Below are 12,054 nucleotides of genomic sequence, written 5' to 3' on the forward strand. Positions count from 1 at the left end.
GAAACAACAGACAATGGAATGAGGCTGATAGACTTCGCTGCGGCAAAAAACATAGTAGTTAGTACTACCAGATTTAAGCATCTCGATATTCATAAGGGCACTTGGCTGTCTCCAGACCAACGAACAATAAATCAAATTGATCACGTTGTGATAGATGTAAGACATTCATCGAGCGTGCTGGATGTACGATCGTTCCGAGGAGCACACATAGACTCGAACCATTACCTCATTGCAGCAATGGTACGTACCCGTCTAAACGTTGCAAAAAAAGCACGGACAGACACAACACGAAAATTGGACATCGATAAGCTGCAAACACAGCATATAGTCAAAGCATATTCCACAAAGCTGACCCAATTGCTTAATGAAAGCGCTTCTTGTCCCGATAACATATCAGTGCAATGGCAAAATATTGCCCACTCCATGCAAACAGCCGAAAATTCAGTACTTGGTTACCAGAGACCTCCACCGAAGAATCCATGGTATGACCAGGAGTGCCGTGCTCCTACCGAAGAAAAAAATGCGGTATATAGGACTACTTTACAATCAGTAGCAACGCGTAGCGCACGAGAGAGATACAGGGAGAAAAGGAGAGAGGAGAAACATCTTTTCCGCAGGAAAAAGAGAGGGAGTGTGAACAAATAGAGATGTACAGGAGACAGAACGAAGTCCGAAAATTCTACCAAAGAGTGAAGCATCAAACTGATGGCTTTGGTACAGGCATATCTTCCTGTAGAGACCAACAAGGTAATTTGGTAACTGATACAGATAGTGTACTCAGGATATGGAAAGAACATTTTTCCAAACTGTTGGTATCCGATAGCAGTGAAGATGGCGAAGATACCACAGATCCAATCCCAGAAGATGGTATTGAATGTATACCGCCCAGCCAAGATGAGGTAAGGACAGCAATAAACCGGCTGAAGAATAATAAGGCGGCAGGAGCAGATGGCTACCAGCCGAGCTGTTCAAAACCGGAGGCGACACGCTGATAAGGTGTATGCATCAGCTAGTTAGCACCATCTGGCAGGAAGAACGCGTACCCGACGATTGGAATGTGAGCATCCTATGTCCAGTCCACAAGAAGGGTGATAAGACTGTGTGCTCCAATTACAGGGGCATAAGTCTGCTCCCTATTGCATTTAATATAGTATCTGGCATATTGTGTGCGAGACTAAAGCCTATGGTCAATGAAATTATTGGACCCTCTCAGTGCGGCTTTAGACCTGGCAATTCCACCATTTACCAGATATTTACCTTGAGACAAATCCTGGAAAAGACCCAAGAAATGTAGATCGACACCTTCCATCTTTTCGTCCATTACAAAGCAGCATTCGACAGCCCTATACGTTCAAAGGTGTTCCAAGCCATGTCTGATTTTGGTATTCCTACAAAGCTCATTCGGCTTTGTAGAATGACATTAACTGCGACGAGATCCTCAGTTAAAATAGGAAAGAACCTCTCCGAAGAGTTTATTACCAAAAGAGGTTTCAGATAAGGAGACGGCCTGTCGTGTGATCTATTCAACATCCTGCTGGAAAAGGTCATACGAGACGCGAAGGTCAAAAGAAATGGAACGATATACACGAACAGCCACATTTTACTGGCTTATGCCGACGACATTGACATCATGGGTCGATCGGTAAAGGAAGTAACTGACACCTTTGCAAAAGTCGAACGAGAATCTGCTTAAGTTATTCTGGCAGTAAACGGCGTAAAAACCAAGTTGATGGTATCGACACCTAATATGTCCCCAAACACCGCACCATCTGTGAATGTTGGTACCTACAATTTTGAGGTAGTAAAGGACTTCGTCTACCTCGGCACCGCCATAAACACAACAAATAACATCAGTTGTGAAATACGAAGAAGAATAGTGTTGGCTAACAGATGCTACTTTGGGCTGAGTAAGCAGTTTAGGAATAAAGCCACGTCTCATCAAACAAAAATAACACCTTACAAAACACTGATACTATCCGTTCTAATATATGGTTCCGGAGCATGGGTACTTGCTCAAGCAGATAAGGCAGTGCTTGGTGTGTTCGAGAGAAAAATTCTTTGAAAGATCTACGGGCCAATCTGTGTTGACGGCGAATATCGGCGTCGTATGAACAACGAGCTGTATCAACTATACAATGACATCAATGTAGTTGAACGAATCGAGATACAACGATTGCGATGGCTAGGCCATGTTATAGGAATGAGTTATGATGAACCCGATAAAAAGGCGTATAAATACGGGCCGCTTTGAGGTTCTCGCAGATCTGGAAGGCCAAAGCTTCGTTGGAGCGAACAAGTGAAACGAGATATCAGAAAGCTACATATCCCAGATTGGGAAAATACAGCAGCAAACAGAGAGGATTGGAGATTTTTTCTTAGTTCGGCTTATGGAACAAATGTTCTGTAAAAAGCCAGCTAAGTAAGTAAGTTAGCATGCAGAAAATAAAAGTCGATGTTTTATTGTAAGATTATACTTAACTAGCAAATGCCCGCTACTTCGTATGCGGAAAGGAAACGAAATATATATAAACAATATTTAATACGGGAATGGTGAATACTGGAGATTCTGGAGATTCTATTTTTATTACCAATATTTTTTCGATTGTAGTCAGAATTAAAAAAAAAAATTGCCGTATCGCATCCCTACACAGCTACCATATTTTTTATTTCGAATTTCCAAAACTACGCATCATATTGCAAATTTCAGATTTGACTCCTGGTTTTACCCCTTCACTAACACAGCGTTCTCTTCCAGTACGAATTTCCAAACACTAAACTTTATCTCACCCCTTCACAACAACAATCACGCACATTCACAATTCAACCTTCTAGCTTTAGCGGTTTCGCCCAGAACCCGAATAGGTCTGTTAAATTTTCGGCCACGTTTTCGTATATCCCCATATAACGGTACCTCTCGAATTAGTGTATTTTTAAAGAAGAACAAATGTATATTGTCCAATTTTCATTAAATTTGGACCTTGAATACTCAGAGGATATAGATGTTTAATTTAAAAATCTCCACTTCAATCCACGTTTATTAGAAGAGATATTTTGAAGATTTAGGATTTTTTTTAGGATTTTTTTAATATCAGGGGAAAATACCTTCTAGTTAACAAATTGTAGCATTGGACCACGTTTTCAAATTTACATACCAAAGCGGTCAGAACAAAAATCCTTTTTTGAAAAGATACTTCACGTTTGACTACTTAATTTCAGTACATTATTTAGAAACTCCTTGGCGTTAACATCAAATCAATGGGGCAATATTCAGTACAATTTTTCAAACTCAGAACTTTGTCTCAAACTTTAGAGCGATTTTCATAACAAATGTTTTCCATTTCGTATTTTTTGTACAAATAGCGCATTTTTAAATTATATAATCCCAGCTTTGTTCCTACACCCAACACCAAATTTAGTACCTTAGCTATTTAAAATGGTTTTGTATCAACATGTTACCCAACTTTTCCTACACATAGGTAAACGTTTAAAAATTACTTCCTTATATTCAACATATATCCTAACCCCAATTCAGTTTTCCAGTTTTACCAGTTCCCCTGAAACCCATTTGAGGACTATTTAGTAGTTTTTGTATAAATAAGTACGAATTTTCAAAACCTCCTCTCTACCTCTACTCTAAACACCAACTGCTAATCTAATACCGAATTTCAAAATTCCAGTTCTACCCTTTACAAAATCACAAATTGTACAAAATTCTATACCATATAGCAAATACCAAAAGGTACCAAATTTTGTACCATTTAGCACTTTTCGTACACGATTTTCCAAAATGTACTTTCATATATCAGCTCTATCCGTTCACCTCAACCCAAATTATAGCCAATGTAGTTCCATTTAGCACTTTTCCATAAGTACGAATTTCCAAAACTACCTCAATCCTACACTCCAACAATAATCTGTTCACGCAAATACAAATTATAGCGAATTTCGTACCATTTAGTACTACTTCGTGCACATTAGTACGATTTTCCAAAGCTACCTCCATATCTCAATTCTTTATTCCAACAGTAATCTTAATTCCAAATTTCAGGATTCCAGCTCTTCAAATCCAAATCATACTAAACTCTCTACCATTTAGGACTTTTCGACCTTTGGTACATCTGTCTTACTCTTCATCAGTGACCCCCATTCCAAATTTCAGGATTCCGGCCCTATTCGTCAACCCATACCCAAATTGTACTATATTTAGTACCAATTAGTATTTTTCGTATAATTTTAATTCGAATTTCCACAAACCTTTCTTTTTTATTCTCCATTATTCCAAATTTCAAGATTCCAGCTCTATCAGTTCACCCAAACCCAAATTGTACTAAATTTAGTACTTTTCGTACCCTTATAGTTTAGATTTCCAAAAACATTTCATTGTTACTCTTCATCAGTGACCCTCATTCCAAATGTCTGTATTCCAGCTCAATCCGTTCACCCAAATCAAAATTGTACTAAATTTAGTACCATTTAGTACTTTTTACTTTCTTCATCTTTTTACTCTTCATCAGTGACCTTCATTCCAAATTTCTGGATTCCAGCTCTATCCGTTCACCCAAACACAAATTGTACTAAATTTAGTACCATTTAGTACTTTTCGTACCTTTATAGTTCGAATTTACAAAAACCTGTCATTGTTACTCTTCATCAGTGATCCTCATTCCAAATGTCTGTATTCCAGCTCAATCCGTTCACCCAAATCAAAATTGTACTAAATTTAGTACCATTTAGTACTTTTCGTACCTTTATAGTTTGAATTTACAAAAACCTGTCATTGTTACTCTTCATCAGTGATCCTCATTCCAAATGTCTGTATTCCAGCTCAATCCGTTCACCCAAATCAAAATTGTACTAAATTTAGTACCATTTAGTACTTTTTGTACCCTTACAGTTCGAATTTCCAAAAACCTTTCATTATTACTCTTCATCAGTGACCCTCATTCCAAATGCCTGTATTCCAGCTCTATCCGTTCACACAAATCCAAATTGTACTAAATTTAGTACCATTTAGTACTTTTCGTACCCTTGTAGTTCGAATTTCCAAAAACCCGTTGGTACATCTTTCTAGCTCTCCATCACTTACCCTCATTCCAAATTTCAGAATTCTAGCTCTTACCGTTTGCCTAATACAAAGGGTACCATATTTAGTACCTTTTAGTACTTTTCGTACACTTCTAGGTCGAATTTCCAAAAACCCAGCCTTATCTCACCCCTGCACACCAACAGCAACCTACACCCAAAATTTCAACTTTCTAGCTTCAGCGGTTTGGTCTGGGCGCTGATGAATCAGTCAGTCAATCAGTCAGTCAGTCAGTCACTCACCTCACTACTCTTTTATATATATAGAAGATTATGATAAGAATAGCTTTAGATTGACAATTTTACTTCAATATTTGTGCAAGAAATGTTTTGCAACTGTTATAATGTTTTTCAAACTTTCAAAATGTCGAATATTTGTGAGTTCCGTTCTAGGGGACTATATAAAGACCTATACGGACAAATTTCTGGCGGAAAGTTTATTCCAGTGGTCTATTGAGGCAACAACCTTAAAAATACCGAAAATCGGGAAGTACTGCTCTATGGGGGCTATATGAAGACGTGGACCTATACCAACAAATTAAAGTTGGCAAATTTTATGTCACCAACAAAGACAAATTACCAAATTCCAGCTATGTTAAACATCTGGCGGAAAGTTTTGCTTATTGAGGCAACAACCTTCAAAATACCGAAAATCGGGAAGTACCGTTCAATGGGGGCTATATGGTGGAAAGTTTTAAATCCCTAACGAAGACCAAATACCAAATTTAAGCCATTTTGGTGGAATATTAAGGCTAAAACCTTTAAAATACCGAAAATTGGGAGGTACCTATGGAGTCTATATGAAGACGTTAACCTCTACCGAAAAATTTAAGGTAGACAATTTTATACCATAAACGAAGACTAAATACCAAATTCCAGCCATTTTAGTGGTATATTGAAGCTAAAATTTTGAAAATATCGAAAATCGGGAAATAGCTTCTGTGGGAGGTATATCAAAAAGTGGACCGATACCGACAGATTTACGTGGGAAAGTTTTGTAGCCCAAAGGAGGACTTAATACCAAAATTCAGCCACTTCGGTGTGATAATGAAGCTAAAGCTTTAAAAGTACAGAAAATCGGGATGTACCTTTCTATGAGGGGTATATTAAACCGAGGACCGATTCCGACAAATTTCTGGGAGAAAGTTTTGTGGTCCCACACCAGACTAAATACCAAATTTCAGCCATTTCGGTGGGATAATGAGGCTAAAACCATCAAAATACCGAAAATCGGGGGGCAACGTTCTATAGGTGGTACATCAAAACGTACACTGATACCGACCAAAATTTCAGGTGGAAAGTTTTGGTGCCACGAAAAAGTCTAAATACCAAATTTCAGCCATTTGGGTGTGATAATGAGGCCAAAACCATCAAAACACTGAAAATTGTGGGGCAACATTCTATGGAAGGTACATCAAAATGTAGACCGATACCGGCAGATTTCCGTGGGAAAGTTTTGTAGCCCAAAGGAGGACTGAATACTAAATTTCAGCAACTTCGATGCGATAATGAGGCTAAAACCTTCAAAATACCGAAAATCAGGATGTGCCGTTCTATGGGGGGTATATCAAAATGTAGACCGAAACCGACAATTTCACATGAAAGAGTTTTGTACCCCAAAGGAGAATAAAATACCAAATTTCAGGCATTTTTGTTGGATACTATATCTTAAACCTTCAAAATACCGAAAATCGGGATGTACCGTCCTATGGGGGCTATATGAAGGCGTGGACCTATACCTACAAATTTCCGGGGGAAAGTTTTATACACCCAACGAAGACTAAATACCAAATTTTAGCGATTTCGCTGCGATAATGAGGCTAAAACCTTTAAAATACCGAAAATCGGGGGATATCGTCCTATGGGGGTTATATCAAAACGTGGACATAAATAAACATTTTATGGTAGAAATGTTTCTTAGCCTCTGCAATCACAAAATACAAAGTTATAGCCGATTCGGTGGTCAAATGGGACTAATACATTCAAAATCCACTATCTTATGGTGGAGGGTATAAAAAATGTTAAAGGGACGGAACGGGACGGGTACCAAAGTATACACAGAAAAAAAAAATGGCGATAAAAAATAATTATCATATTGACGAAATTCGATCAAATTATTGGATACAAAATAATTTTAATATTGACTAAAATATTTATCGATTTTTTTATATTGAACTGATAAAATATTTCACATATTGACATATGAAGCAAAATGTTGAATATTTGATAAATATTTTTGTCAATATGTGAAATATTTTATCATTTGTATTTTTACTCTGTGATAAAATAATTTTATTGAATTTTGTCAATATGACAATTTCTTTATCGCAGGAAAATCGATAAATTTTTGATTGAATCTTTGAATTTTAATATCAAATGGCTTAAATTTTTTTCTGTGTATATGGACTGAAAGAGGACAATTTCAGGAATCTTTCTGAGAGAACGAACGAATGTTCTAGTCCACTAAATTTGGAATTTCACCATTGAGGAAAAACAAAATCGTTCACTTGGTGTAAACGCTGCGCTATTTTATTAAAACGCTTATTTGATTGAACCGACATGTGAAAATGTGGGGATAGTCTACGGCTATTGTTCAGTGAATATACATCTGACATATGAATCCTAACATCCACAAATTTATTTTGTTCAGAGACTCATAATGAAATTTGATTTGGAATCTTCCGTTTTTTGGCACAATTTCCAAAAGTGAAGTATTTAGGAGATTTTGAGTATGGAGTAAATTTTAATTAAGAGTCTAAAAGTTGAACAAATCATTTCTACCTATAATATCTAATTGTGTAACGTTATTTTCTTAACAAAGTATTTAACTTAGATATCTAGTTTGTTCTGGAACTTACAGTGACATTTTGTGTAGAATATTTTTTCTTTTAACACCTTTCGTCTTAAACAAAATTTCATGTTACTTTCATACATCAACTCGAAAAAAGAACAACACAGATTTATTCAAAAAAAAAAAAAAAAAAATATTTGGGTATTTTGTTGGCAAATTTTATGTATATATTTTCGTGATATATATTGTAAATACGAGTACATATTTCATTTGTTCGGCGACTTATATTGAAATTTGATGGAGAATATTTTTGTCTTTGGCGTCTTCTATCTAGAATCAAGTTTTGTGGGACAAAACAACATTAACCCTAAAACATGATTTTACTTTTGGCAGATTCCTGGCGTTTAGGTGTGATTGCGAGTTTTGGTGTATTCGGGGACCTATAGTAAAATTTTATGACAAATAATTTTGTAGAATATTTTGATCCGATACGATCACATTTTAAAAGATTTTTTTAAACGGTTTTGAAAAAGGGACCAAAAAGATCCCTTTAGTGACTCGCATGAGGGTTATTTTTTTTTTTCATAAAAAGATACCCCGCATTGTTGTCAATACTATTGTCAAAGACACTTTATACCTAAAATGCGAGGAGTCCAAAGAATCTTATGTCGAATATTTCACAACCTGTAGAAATGGACGGAACTTGCCACGCCTACTTAGGTTACTTCCCGACGTAAACTTTGAAAACGCCGATACACGTTTCTTCTTTTTTCAGTCCTTTTTCATAATCTGTGCGGGGTTTCTTATAATTATAAAAAAGTTTAACTTTGTTTTACTGTGTTATTGAAAAAATATCCAAATTTAATTTTTGGCTCAAATTTTAGATTTTTATTTATTCCGAAAAATACGAACACAAAACTTGAAAACTAACTCTTTACCTCTACTTTGATGTTAATTATAACAATAATAAATTATGCAAAAATATCAAATTATTATATCAATAACATAATGTGTCACAATAATATAAAATAAATTGCGTGTTTTTTTATTGTCCGGTTATTCTAAATGTATTTTACATACATTGTATGCACCGCTGCTACTCTTTCTTCTATCAAAATTATTAAAATACAGGAAATGCAAGTTTTACTATTTTTTTTTTGTTTCTTTGTTGTTTTTTCCGGCATTTATTTTTCCATAGCGCCTAATCAAAATCTCTGCAAACGGATGCCCGTTCGGAAAATAGCAAACTCGGTGACAGTTACGATTCTTGGCGACGTTATTTCAACTCACTTCTAATGCATTCGGTGGTATTAGTTTATCAAATTGCTGGGCACAATCAACCGGCATGTGTTTTGATTTCCAATTTTGTTACTTTCGATTTAAGGGCCCTTTCATGGCAAATGCATGCAGCGAGCAAATGGCGCAGCATTTCTCTCAGAGTAATTTATCTGAAAATGTTGTAAGTTCACTTCAATACATTGCCAAATGTACGTTTCCAAAACAAATTTGGTCGGAAAAAATGTTTGTATTAAAAATATTGGTCGTGTATTAGGGCTTGGATTTTTTTGTTGAGAATCTGCAACTGGTCCGTTTTTATTTTTAAATAGGAGTTATTTTTTTAAGGACTGTAAAGAAAAATGACACCTGGAATCCATCCAACCAAGGAGATATCATCGTTTTGCTTGTGGTTTAAGATACAGTAATTATCGGGGCTATCCCCAAAATTTGGACCCATGTCTTTGTTTTTTTATTGGAGCATCTGTCGACTAAATAATGCAATATTACAGTTGTATTAGTTTCAAAATGTATCTAAGACCCTTAACTAAGCTAAAATCGGGTGCATTAATATATCGGAATGCTATATTAAATTGTGGACCCATGTCTTCAATGGTTTATAGATGATTGCTATGTGCTAAAAACTTGAAATTAAAGCTGTTTTTTTTTTTTTGGAAATGTGACTAAACCCCTAAAAATACATACCGTTATACATGTGGGGACTATACCAGAATATGACACATCTTCCAACTCAATTTACCTGCAATCAAAAAAAAAAAGCATTTAATTTATTTATTTGCATTTTAACGTCATATGTCAATTAGTACTACATGGATAGAGTAATGCATGGCATCAATTGTTTGAACGACTCAGCAACAAACACCTTAAACTCGGCCGAACCGAACTTTTTTGGCCCTTCACCACGAGTTATATTGAAGTAAAATGGAAAATTAGTTTCCTATGGATTATGAAAGTACAAAACTTTACCCCATGTCAAGGCTTATTCCTAGGAGAAATGACACCTTCAAAGCACCGAAAATCGGGAGGTACCCTTCTATGGGGGCTATCATATAATGATAATTTTCTTTTGAATTTACAAACGATACAAACAAATTTCTTGTGGAAAGGTTTATACCCCCAAAGAAAAATACTAAATAGCAAATCTCAGCCGTTTCTGTGCGACATTAAGGCCACAACCTGCAAAATAGCGAAAATCTGGAGGAAGCATTCAATTGGGGCTATATCAAAACGTGGACCTGTACAGCCAAAATTTCATTGCCCAAAGAAGACGCAATGCCAAATGTCAGTCCTGACCGAAATGCCTGAAATTTTGTAGTTCGTCTTCTTTGAGGCTACGAAGCTTTCCTCTAGACATATGGCTGTATATAATGCGGCGAAAGCCTTCAAAATACCGAAAATCGGGAGGTACCATTCTATGGGGGCTATATCAAAACGTTTACCGATATAGCCCATTTTCAATACTAAAAATTTTAGGATTAATAGAAATATCTGTACCAAATTATAGAGCTCTATCGTAAATATTTCGAGGTGTATCCTGATTTCAACAGATGGATGGACATGGTTATATCGAATTAGAACTTTATGTTGATCATATTATGGTGGATGGTATACAAATGGAACGAGTAAAAATTCGTTAAGTTCGGGTGGGCAGAAATTTTTATACCATTCACCATAAAATAGTATTCACTAAAATAAAATTGTTAGTTCCCTTTCACAATTGTAGGTGGAAACATTTTGTGACCACGCTTATGACCCCCAAGAAACCTTGAAAAAATATTATTTAAAAATCCACGCTTATGACCCCCAAGAAACCTTGAAAAAATATTATTTAAAAATCCACGCTTATGACCCCCAAGAAACCTTGAAAAAATATTATTTAAAAATCCCCGCCTATGACCCCCAAGAAGCCTTGAAAAAAATATTATTTAAAAATCCACGCCTATGAGCCCCAGGAAGGCTTGAAAAAAATATTATTTAAAAATCCACGCTTATGACCCCCAAGAAGTCTTGAAAAACTATTATTTTAAAATCCACGCTTATGACCCCAAGAAGCCTTGAAAAACTATTATTTTAAAATCCACGCTTATGACCCCCAAGAAGCCTTGAAAAAATATTATTTAAAAATCCACGCTTATGACCCCCAAGAAACCTTGAAAAAATATTATTTAAAAATCCACGCTTATGATCCCCAAGAAACCTTGAAAAAATATTATTTAAAAATCCACGCTTATGACCCCCAAGGAACCTTGAAAAAATTATTATTTAAAAATCCACGCCTATGACCCCCAAGAAGCCTTGAAAAAATTATTATTTAAAAATCCACGCCTATGACCCCCAAGAAGCCTTGAAAAAATTATTATTTAAAAATCCACGCCTATGACCCCCAAGAAGCCTTGAAAAAATTATTATTTAAAAATCCACGCCTATGACCCCCAAGAAGCCTTGAAAAAATTATTATTTAAAAATCCACGCCTATGACCCCCAAGAAGCCTTGAAAAAATTATTATTTAAAAATCCACGCCTATGACCCCCAAGAAGCCTTGAAAAAATTATTATTTAAAAATCCACGCCTATGACCCCCAAGAAGCCTTGAAAAAATTATTATTTAAAAATCCACGCCTATGACCCCCAAGAAGCCTTGAAAAAATTATTATTTAAAAATCCACGCCTATGACCCCCAAGAAGCCTTGAAAAAAATATTATTTAAAAATCCACGCCTATGACCCCCAAGAAGCCTTGAAAAAATTATTATTTAAAAATCCACGCCTATGACCCCCAAGAAGCCTTGAAAAAATTATTATTTAAAAATCCACGCCTATGACCCCCAAGAAGCCTTGAAAAAATTATTATTTAAAAATCCACGCCTATGACCCCCAAGAAGCCTT

The 12,054-nt window shown here is 35.8% G+C and overlaps 1 protein-coding gene across 2 annotated transcripts in view; it reads right to left on the reverse strand.

Annotated features, from left to right (window-relative positions):
• The window catches only part of dpp (decapentaplegic morphogen), a 490,893-nt gene that overhangs the window by 294,456 nt on the left and 184,383 nt on the right, over positions 1 to 12,054 (reverse strand). Inside the window, exon 4 of one of the 2 annotated variants that reach the window (XM_073970965.1) lies at positions 9,854 to 9,908. The exons of the other annotated variant lie outside the window; for it this stretch is intronic. The gene's annotated coding sequence lies outside the window, so the exon portion shown is untranslated. The remainder of the gene's footprint in view (positions 1 to 9,853; positions 9,909 to 12,054) is intronic. 2 annotated transcript variants of the gene reach the window in all.

This window comes from Musca autumnalis, unplaced genomic scaffold (assembly GCF_047663935.1).
Source record: "Musca autumnalis isolate F117 unplaced genomic scaffold, ASM4766393v1 scaffold_2, whole genome shotgun sequence".
NCBI classification, from domain to species: domain Eukaryota; kingdom Metazoa; phylum Arthropoda; class Insecta; order Diptera; family Muscidae; genus Musca; species Musca autumnalis.